The following is an 8401-nucleotide window of genomic DNA, read 5'->3' as shown; positions in this document are numbered from 1 at the left end:
TGGTTCGTACGAGCTGAAACACTGGAATCTTAACTTGCAGTCAGACATCCAGTTCCGATGTGCTGTAGCACACACAACAGCAGGTGTAGCTGGGGAGTGGAGGGCAGGAGACAGCAGTGGCTAGACTCTAGGGGGAGAGTTTAGTGCTAATCACATCCTTACCTCCTTCTCCTTACCATCACTAAAGACCCCTAGAGCATTGCTTTGCTGTGGTTACTTTATTGCCATGACTTGAAGAGGGTGGCAAGGTATTCTGAAGGTATTGACTCAAGTGATCTATTACTAACACACCCAAAACTCCTCAAAAGTGATAACACAAGCTTTATTGATAATGTTGTACCTTGACAACAACCAAGGAGAACTGATAAATGAACAATGGCGCATATACACAATGACGTATTACTCATGAAGACAATTCAGGGTACAACACCAGTGATCAAAAAACAATTGTATTTCTAGATACTAGAAGCAAATAATCCTAAAATGAAATTAAGAAAACCTTTACCATTAGAGTAGATGCTGCCTAGACCATGACCGTTTTCAGTGTACAAAGCCTCCAGTGAGCCTCCTTGCTCAACGAGACATTCCAGTGAGCTCATGCCACCAAGATATCTATCTGGCCCCTCCACCATCCACCACCCCTCCTGATTTCCTTCCTTCAGGCTGAACTGGCATCTTCTGTTCCTCAGCTTTGGCAGGTATACTCTTGAAACCCTAATCCCAGAGGCCTGCATGATCTGCCCCACACGCTCCACTAATTACTGCTTCTCTGCTCATCTGTCATTAGTATGCTTTAAAACAGTCCATCCTCACCAAAATGCGGCAACATCCTTCTACCCTTGTGTTACTTTTTTCTCTTTACATTCACACAAAGGCACACACGTGAACTTACACTGTTTATGGACACGCTCTACATGCACTTTTCATTCTGAGAATGTTCCGTGAGAAGAAGCAAGAATAGCCAATGGGAACTGTCTACCCTTCACCTACCGTTACCTACGTCTGTGTGTAGTTGCCAAGAATATGACCATTCGCTAAAAGAAATAATCACAACCAAATGCTCACTTTGGGACAAGTTATATTGATTCCATGTTATTATCTAATCTTTAGTTCAGATTTGAGTGATTTGCTTATTCTAAATTGTTTCATAGCTGTGTTTCCCTATCCAGACTCGTGTCCACATTGTTTCATAGCTGTGTTTCCCTATCCAGACTCGTGTCCACAATCACTCCCAGAACTGCCAGTCTTTCCAGCTCCCTTTATTCTGCAGTAGTTTCCAGCTTACTTTTGTCTTTCGTGTCCGTAACTATTTTGAATATTCTTAGTGTTTATTCTCTCATGATTAGAGTTCAGTTGAACATTTTTGGCAAGATTTTTTCCGTAGGTACACACAACATATTCTCTTCACATCAGACACTGTGATGGTGTCTGTCTTCCCTCTCCCTCATTTGCTTGCTTGTCTTCTTTCTGTGTCAGAATCAAACTTGCCAGGAAGGTCTGACTGATGGAGGTGGGACATCTTTCTATCTGTTGTTTCATTGGTTAAGTAATAAAGAAACTGCCTTGGCCCCTTTAATAGGACAGAAAATTAGGTAGGCGGAGTAGACAGAACAGGATGCTGGGAGAAAGAAGCTGAGTCAGGAGTCGCCATGATTCTCCCACTCCAGACAGACGCAGGTTAAGATCCTCCCTGGTAAGCCAGCTCGTGGTACTACACAGAATATTAGAAATGGGTTAGATCAATATGTAAGAGCTAGCCAATAAGAGGCTGGAGCTAATGGGCCAGGCAGTGATTAAAAGAATACAGTTTCCGTGTAATTATTTCGTGGCATAAGCTAGCCATGCGGGCGGCCGGGTGCCGGGGACGCAGCCCCGCCGCTCAACAGTTCCGTGTAATTATTTCGGGTAAAGCTTGCCGGGTTGCGGTGGGAAGCAGCCCCGCCGCTTTTATTACAACAGAGTGGCACCCAACGTGCTAATGAACTCCACGTAAAACCTGAGAGGGCTTAAAAAGGACACAGAGAGAATTTAAGACAGCTTTTTGCTGTTTGTGGGTTGCGTGCCGCAAAGAAATTGTCCTGACTCAGCAGCAGGAAAAAACTGGCTGTTTTAAAATGCCGGCTTTCTGGGCTGTGCCGCCATCGCAATCTCTGTCTGGCTCCTGCGGGAGACAGAGCTTTTGAATGGAGCATTTGGAGTAAAGTGCTACAATTTGTTTGATGTCAACTAGACTCACTGTGTGCCTAAAAGGAAGTCATTTTATGCTGCGGCTCAGAGGCACAAGCAGCTCCACCATGCTACTGGTGCAATGTGCAAGGATCAGAGGCACGAGCGGCTCCGCCATGTTGGACTGGGTGGGGCAAGCAAGCAGTACCTGTTTTTGACCTAAGAATGTCACAGCTTAGATTCTTAAGCGCTTAGCGATTTAAAAGCACAAAACAAAGTGCTCCTGGATACTAAAAAAATTACAGATTCACAATAAAACTGATTCAGACACTGTTGGATGAATATACGTAGGCTTGAGAGAGACAAAAAAATATATATAAAAAATAAAGTTAATGTCTTAAAAAAAACGGGTAAAGTCTTTAAAGAGACAGAGTACAGATAGTTATAGATTAAAAGAAATAAAGAAAAATAAGCCACGTAAAAATGGAAAATTCACAGAGAGTCTGGATTCTTTGTATTATTGTGTTTTCTTTAAAATTTTTGACTGTAAAGGAGCTAAATGCAGAGAGACATTTCATTATATGGGCTGCCAAGCTAAACCACAATGGATATAAGGGTATTATGATTTCAGAATATGGGTCTAAGGATATGATGCTTTGGAGAGGGTCTTCTTTTGTTTTCACAGAGGATGCGACCCTGTGGATTTCTTCTATCCCAATATGGTATGATAGACCACGCCCTCCTGAAAGGTTACTGTGAACACCCTCAAAAAAATTACTTCACTCAACTGCCAACTGAGATGACCCTGGCACAGAGATTATACCATAAAAGACCTAATTAACGACGCCCCCATTCAGCAGGAAGCAGTTTGGAGAGAAAAACTGCGCCCATGTTCCCAAATATTGTTTATAAATGTTCTTTTACATTTAAAGGGGGATATGATATAGATATGAATAATTTGCTTTGGTGTGGATTTGAAGGTCAATTTTGTTATATGTATATGCATATTTCTAATCTTGATTAAGGTATTGTGACTGTATAGTTCATTTAAAAATGTAATGTATATAGGTTGTTAATGGATAATCATCGATAATTGTCAAGCTTTTAGTCATGTTAGTTAGATTTTCTAGATGTGCATAGATATATTTCAGCTAGATAGGCATTCTTCATATCTTTCAAAGACTGCAGAATATGGCATTTAATGTTTTAATAACTTAGGGCTTTTCATGATAATGAGACACGTCTGCTCCTGGCAGCACCAATCTACTTCAAGAGGAAGATGGGCACCGAAGAGGCTCCTTAAGGAGTTTGATAGTCATTTGGACAAGAAACTGCTCTTGCCTGGACTGTTGCATAAACTGGACACAGAGAACCCGCAGAAAAAGGACTGCTGAACTTGCCTAAAGGCGAGATGGATTTTCGGGGTTCCTGACTCATGAAAGAGTCTGCAAGACATTCTGCAGGACACAGCAAAAAGTGACTAAACTGTCTTTGGAATTTCCTGCTTGATGAAAATGTCTGCTGGATACTATGGGCCTGAAGGCTGAAGATGGATGCCCCAACGGTACAAAAGAACTTTGGGTGACTGTCCAGGCAGTGAGATGTCTCTGTCATTTCTAGAGCTTTGGACTTCTTGTTTACTTAGGTAATATTATATCCTTCTGGAGTCTTTGATGGAGTTGAAGAATGGATAGATAGTTATAGTTTTCCTTAGTTATGATAAGAGATAAAATAGATATAAATATTGTAACTGTAATTTTTACTTGATAACCATTTTGTTATATGTAATTTTACTATGTTAAAGTTAAAGCCTTTCTTTTTTGTTTAAACAGAAAAAGGGGAAATGAGGGAGGTGGGACATCTTTCTATCTGTTGTTTCATTGGTTAAGTAATAAAGAAACTGCCTTGGCCCCTTTAATAGGACAGAAAATTAGGTAGGCGGAGTAGACAGAACAGGATGCTGGGAGAAAGAAGCTGAGTCAGGAGTCGCCATGATTCTCCCACTCCAGACAGACGCAGGTTAAGATCCTCCCTGGTAAGCCAGCTCGTGGTACTACACAGAATATTAGAAATGGGTTAGATCAATATGTAAGAGCTAGCCAATAAGAGGCTGGAGCTAATGGGCCAGGCAGTGATTAAAAGAATACAGTTTCCGTGTAATTATTTCGTGGCATAAGCTAGCCATGCGGGCGGCCGGGTGCCGGGGACGCAGCCCCGCCGCTCAACAGTTCCGTGTAATTATTTCGGGTAAAGCTTGCCGGGTTGCGGTGGGAAGCAGCCCCGCCGCTCATATTACAACATCTGACTTCTTTGTTCACTTAGCCACAGGCTTCAGAGATTTGGTAAATAGGTTTCAGGTTGGTGAATGAATATATAGGCAGCCAGAATTGTCTGGAATCAAATAGAATAGTTGCCTCTACAGTTTGCCATCTGGTTGCTCTAGGTAGCTGTCTCATTGAGCCTATATCCTGCTCAGAGAAGGAAGGGGACCCCAGAATAACTCAACCTCCCTTGGCATCTGGGAAATTTCTTGAGATGAATATTGTTGATTGTGCATTTGTGTGTGCCTGCCAATTCTATATGAATTAGTATGTGCTTCTGTTCTTTGGGACCAGGTGTATTCTAGACATGCACATGGTTGTTGATTAGTTACAAAATAAAAAGAAATTATAGTAATATTTTCTTCCCACACTTCAGTGATTTGCTTTTCAAATTCCTGGCCTGGATGGAGACTCCTAGGTGAGCTCAGGTGTGCCCCTGGGAGATGGGTTGTGGTGTGTTCACAGAAGTCTTTTTACTGGCCAGCAGTTTGAGGGGGAACCTTCCAGTTTGTAGGTGTCATGTTGACTTGCCCTGATAAACTCCAGGCAGGTCCTTCAAGTTCCTCAGAGCCCTCTGCAAGTTATTCACAGTTGATAGTATTTTAGATAAAGACACTCCAGATCTCATTTTTTGACTTCTGGATGTCCTGCCAGGAAACTTCTTTAGTTCCTGGAAAATGGTAAAGTCTCAAAGGATAGCCCCTTCCAGTGTAGGCTTCCAGCGATGCGACCCGGAATGTGAGCGGGAATCTGAACCGTCTAGCGCGCTTTGAAAAATCAGTCCCATAATTATCGGAAGAACTCCTTTAATTAAATCCATGTTTCCAGGATGCATAATCCAAACTGAAACATTCCAGAAGTGTACTTACCGAAAATAATAGATTGTGACTGTTTAAACTCTCGGAGCTTTAAATCAGTCACACCATAGCGGGTCCTGAAGCACTGAGGGCTTTGTTCCTAAATGAAGGTCTCATTGAAGAAGGGTTGCCTTCTACAGTGGGATCAATTCATGGCATTGTTTCTTTACAAAATCTTATTTTTGTGGACTGTCCATACACATTATTGTTTTTTGATAAAGTGACATGACATATATTCATCTTCGGTAATATTTATTTTAAAAATTTAAAAATGCTTTTAATTTTCAAAGGTAGGCTTTACTGTAGTCTTGTGATTTTTATCATGTATATAAAAGTCTAATTTTTAAAAGGTATAAAATCTCAGGTTCATGACTTGTCTTCCCTTGTGTGACAGATTATTCGAAGCAGTAGGATTGTGCGTCATTTCCTCCTGAATCATGCGCCCTCGATGTTCCTGGTGGCATCTGTGGTGATCAAGTGTTTGCTGCCTGTACCCTGGGTCTTTAAACCAAAAGAATTGGCCATTAATTGATTTTCTATGTATATGTTTTAAGATTTTGAAAGTTAAGTCCACACTTTCAGATTTCAAAAAGGCATGAACAACACTCAATTTATTTCAAGTGAGTATAGAACTCCTAAGGGAAAGAAAGCTTCAGTCAGTATTGAAAATTATGTTTGGCAAATGTGTTTGGAGAACATTTAGAAATAATTCCTGCTAAATCTCTTATTTGGAACACACTATTTTCCTCCCAGTCTGGGAATGATTAAATATCTTTTCGGTCCATCTCATTAGACAGAAATTGTCGACCATAGAAATGATATATTTTAGAAGACAGGTGTCTGGAGAGTCATATATGGATTCTAAACCAAAGGCATGCATTAAAAAGTGTGCCCATAGATGCCCCACCACGGACATACGCGCACTCTCCCTATAGCGCTGACAGGTGCAGTCGTTGGTCTCAGCCCTGGAGGTGCAGCATCAAGCGGTGCCATTTGCTCAACATCTCAGCCGCCTTTTTATGCACTTGGGTGTATCCAGCTTTCCATTATTGTTGGCAAGGCATCCCTCTTTGGAATGTCTGCTCTCTACTCAGGAGGTGAGCCGGTGCCAGCCTTCTGCTAGAAAGGGACAAACTGGAATCTGTAATTTAAATAAAAGCTAATGGTACAATAAAATTGGCAATGGAATAAAATGTTCTTAAAAAAATCTCCACATTCTGAGTGAAATTTAGTTTTGGAGGGGCCTAACAACCCCCCCCCCCATGCATGTTCAAAGCTTTGATTTCATGGCAAAGATCCTCAGAGAAAGACACCCTCTTATAGCTTCAGTAGGAAATTGTTTGAGTTACTGTGTCAGTAAAAGCATCTTACAGGCATCTAGCTTGTATTTTTTTAGTTTAAAAGTTGCCTTTGCTCAAAGTGAAATGAGGCAGAAACGGTCCTGGATATATTTTCCACAGAAGCACCTGCTTTGGGTGCAACCGCTCATAGAAAGATTTTGGCAAAATGAATGATCCCATCCTTTCAAGGGATGAGATTTTGGATTCTATTCATGGCACTTTTCAAAGGGAATTTTTAGTGTGTTGTCTAGACTTGTGTCCTGAGGTCAGCACACAGTCCAAGGATACTTCTCTTTGGAGAAAGACACAGAAATTCAAATTAAAACCTCACCCTGTTTAGTGAGGCTGTGCCTGGGATCCCACGAGTTTGGAGGAAAAGAACTATTTCAAGAGGGCAAATGTGTCAGTATCAGTCAAATAAACACCCTTAATATCAGGGAAAACTTTGCCACCTTATAGTATAATTTAAGACTTATAGTTAGTCCACATATTATATATAACAAAAACATTAACTTTGATGATTAAAATAGAGGTTACTTAGATAATGTATAAAATTATCAGAGTTAGGGCTGTGGAGATGGCTCAGCAGACAAAACACTTGTTAGGAAAGCTGAGAACAAGAGTTTGCATCTCCAGAACCAGAATAAAAGCCAGTTAACAGATAGTCCTAATCCCAGATGCTGAAGACAGAGAATCCCTGCGGTTAACCTGGCTAGCTCGAAGACCTGGATATGTGGGCCCACTGTTCAGCAAGAGAACCTACAATAAATAAAGTAGATAGTAAACAAGGAAGATTCCTCACATCAACCCCTGTCCCCCACATGCATGAACATACACATGTAAAGGTAAATATACACACACACTCAGCGAGCAAGAGAGGCACACACATGCACATGTGTGTGAATGTGTGCAAACAAAATTATCACAATTATTCTTCTTGCTTGGGGAATGCATGTACACTCCTCTGGCCCTAAGCAATGCTGATTACATTTTCATTTATGCTTCACTGAGTCATTAACACTGGGTCAGCCTCCAAAGTGTGTGCTTTTATAAGATTATCAAACACCTAAGGAGACTTGTGCCTGCTGACACATGGCACTCTGACACTTGGTGAAGATTTGAAGGACACTTTGGAATCCATGCCCATCAGAGCTGAACTCTGAGAACTATATATCCTAAACAGTAATGTCCCTTTTTTTCCATTAAACTCAGTGATGCGAGCTTTGGACATTGATTTTCTGTGATAATCTTGATAGGAACATTACAGGTTTGATACAAAAGACAAAAGTTGCAAGTGAAAAATTGGCATGTCTTTGAAATCCATACAGTTGAGGTTTCCCCAGTGATAGTCAAAGTAATTATTATGGACATGACATACATTGGCTATGTGCTTCAGTTTCTATTTACTTCCTCTCTTCTTCCTCCTTCCTTTCTCTCCCTCCTTCCTTCCTTTACATATGAATATATTTAAAGTAAGAATTGATTAACTTGGCTACAAGCATCCATCTACTACATGCTGGAGTCAATACTTGGTTCCTAATCTCATACATAATGCATATTTTTAAAGCATGGGGCAACACTGCCTAGACATTATTCTTTATTGTTCTTTCTATCTTAACTTCAAATTGCAAAAGGTTATATTTGTTTAAGTCAGATGAGATGCATACCTCCACAGATATAAGTGTATGAAGTTTCCTGGAACAATGGTGCTGGATTT

The sequence above is a fragment of the Chionomys nivalis genome, chromosome 14 (genome assembly GCF_950005125.1).
Source record: "Chionomys nivalis chromosome 14, mChiNiv1.1, whole genome shotgun sequence".
In the NCBI taxonomy this organism is placed as follows: domain Eukaryota; kingdom Metazoa; phylum Chordata; class Mammalia; order Rodentia; family Cricetidae; genus Chionomys; species Chionomys nivalis.
The sequence above is the reverse complement of the archived record's forward strand: the minus strand, read 5'-3'. Positions refer to the sequence as shown.